Below are 3311 nucleotides of genomic sequence, written 5' to 3'. Positions count from 1 at the left end.
CATCTCGGTAACAAGTACCCACTTTAAAATATCTAGCCTCCTTAACCTTGTGTAAGTGTGAGTCGTTTACAATCTTTTTTGATTGTGAACACTTAAAGTTGGCTAGGTAGTTTTTGCTTAAATGTCTACATTCTTATAAAGTGATGTATTTAATAATGCTCTCTAGAGCAAAGTCTTATGAATGATGCACGTAATGAATACTTGGTGGTGATCATCAAGAAAAATATCAAGACTCATGAAAACCCTAAGCATCTTAGCTTTTTGGATAATCCGGATATTTCGGATTGAATTTGGAAGTTCCGGTCTTTGTAAACCGAACATTCCGGGCTAAATTCAGAAGTTCCGAAATCTGCAGAAGGTTGGAGGTATATTGAGATGAAGAAAGAAGTTAAAATTGGACCTCCACCTCAAGTGCTTCGTCAAAAGCTCATCAAGTGTCCAAGAGACCACTTCATCAATGATGTTCAAAAAGATATTTGAAAAGGGATGGTAATTGCTAAAATCTCAAGTTACAATCTCTTGTGAATTTTACCTTTTGTGTCTTTATGAGCTATATAAGGTAAAAGAAATACTGGAGTATTTGAACTTGGTGATGACTATGGAAGATGAACTTAATCTACATAATCTCATGGTTGTAAGTTCATTCTTGACATAAGCATTTTTATTATAAATTTCTTTCGTGCCTTAACTCAAAATATAGGGTAAATTCCCCTAAACTCTTGAATGAATTAAGTGCATGTTTCAAGTAATTCAAGTATTTGGATGCACATATATATAGGGAGCTCATCCTATATTTTGTGCTTTGAGATTAATATTTCTTCAAATGAAGTTTGCGTTTAGTCTCTTGGTAAAATGAACATCCTCAATGATGCTAAAGAGAGTTGACATTGGAGACTTGGCTAAATTATTTGAAGATTTATCTAATTGATCAAAGAGCCAAATAATATAAAATTATATTTACTATCTATCCAATGCCATTCTATGAAGGTAACATTCTATCATAATGCCTTAAATTCATATTCTATATGTTAAATACACATTTCCTGAAATGTTCCAGAACTCAGATACTCCGGACTAGGTCAGAATATCTGAGTGTTTCAGAACCCAGAAGTTCCAGGTTGTATCCGGAAAATCTGGATTATGAAAGTTCATAGCTCTTTGTATGTGTAGGTTTTGTATCTACTTGTTTTAGAGCTTATGTTCATCCTAGCATGTGTAGACCTTTTATTGCAATCTTGTTATGTCTATATTTCATATCCATACGTGTCTTGATTGCTTACTAAGTGTGCTATGAATTTGTTTCTATTGCATCTAGCTTTCCTTGTTAACTAGTATGTGTAAGTCATATAACTAGTATGTGTAGAATGCATTGCACATTCATATGTTGATTGTGGTTTTAGAGCCTTATTTGATCTTAGTCATCTTATTGAATTCTAGTTTGGCTCTTTTGGAGATATTAATGAATTATCATATTATGAGAGAGTATTATACTTTGTGCATCTTAAATACTCATAAAGTATGAATATTTGAGCAATACCACTTAGAATTGATATCATTGCTTATCTAGTTTTTATGTGGCATGTCAAGATCATATAAAGCTCAATTTTGCAAGAATCCATTAATTAATCCAGATTTGATCTTAAATTGAAACTTGAGATTCTTGGTACTTCTCTAGTGATTTTTTTAATCTCAAGATTTTAATTTGAATTATTTCTCATTCGGATCAAATCAACTATGATTTTTATGTGTTTACTTGTAATAATTGACTTTGTAAAGAATGTGTTTGAAGCATGGTGTTTAATTTCTAAAATACTTCTTCTCATGCTTCTTGAAAGAAAGCTGATCCATGCCTTGTTAAAATTACCCTTATGAAATCTCTATATACCATTATTATCTTAGAATAGGTAGTAATCCTTGTTGATTATCTTTGTTTTAATTTTTGCTTCTTTGTGACTTCTTTCTTTGTGAAGGATTTCATCTAACTTCTATGTTAGAAATATTAGTTTCTTCAAGGAAACTTTCCTCTTGGAGTTCATAGAAGCTTGTTGTCTCAATGTTTGTATCATGTTCAATGTACTCGTTTGAGATAAGTTTTTGAGTATGTTTGGAATTTATTCATGTCTTTATATGCTCAATTTTCACTTTTTTCATTTGTTGAACTTTGTGAATGATCATTTATTGATCTGTTGGTCTTAAATGTAATTTGGACAATTTTTTGATATATGTTCTTCATTTAGTATCTTCAAGTCATATATGCTATTTTTGTCTAAATTATATCTTTATCTAATCTTAAAAATGACGAGCATGCTTGTTTGATCTAAATGTTAAAATCTATAGTATGTTTGCTTCCTTTGATCCTACATTTAGAGTAAGCCTCTCTCAAGTACTTTTATTGTATGAAAGGTGCATAGAACTTTCATTTGATTTTAATTAGTATATACCTTCATTCGGTATATATTTTCAATTGGTATCTATCTATTAGTATAAACTTTAATTGTTATTATTTCCTTATCATATCAATATGCACAATTTTATGGAAGAGCTTACTCTATGTGGTGAGTTTTTCTAATCTCTTCGGACCCAATGAGTTTGGAGACTAAATTGTACTTAAATAAGTTTAGGTACAATGAAAATGCATTAGAAGATTGAGTGCAAGTGAGCATAAATCTCATCTTGAGCACTTGAGTTTATCGGTAAGAAGTTCATGAAACATTTGTTACTTTTGGAGGTGAAGCCTCTTAGACAGCTAGGCATTGCCCAGCGAGCTCCCGTGCTTGTGGTGAGCCACGAGAAAGTTTGTAAAGGTCTATCTCGCCTCCACAAGAAAAGAGATAAAGCTAGTGGATCGAGAAAAATAGTTGAAAGAGACCCGGCTCCTTGGATGTTTCTCAACGGAGATGTAGGATTCATGGTGGTGAATCCGAATTTCGGGAAACAAATCTTTGTGTCTCTACTTTGGTTTGTTTATTTTTGAGTTCTTACCCAATATTTGTGCATATTGTTTGATCTACTTGTTCGTGTGAAATTTATTGTAGGTTTTTCATGGATTTACTTGGAATTATCACTTGGAGCACACAACTTCATTTGGTTTGAGCTAGAACTCTTTAGCCGTACTTTAATTTCAGTTTTGAGCACATTCTGTACAGAACTCGGAGGTTCCAAATTTAACCCGGAGACTCTGGATACTATACATTCTGCTCTCAACCTGGATACTCCAGGTTGACCCGGATACTCCGGTGAACTGTATTTTCAGGATTTTTCAATTAATATTTTCTTGCATATCTTTCGCTATAATTGAATAATTTTCACCA

Source organism: Phragmites australis, chromosome 13, assembly GCF_958298935.1.
Source record: "Phragmites australis chromosome 13, lpPhrAust1.1, whole genome shotgun sequence".
Classification (NCBI taxonomy): Eukaryota; Viridiplantae; Streptophyta; class Magnoliopsida; order Poales; family Poaceae; genus Phragmites; species Phragmites australis.
The sequence above is the reverse complement of the archived record's forward strand: the minus strand, read 5'-3'. Positions refer to the sequence as shown.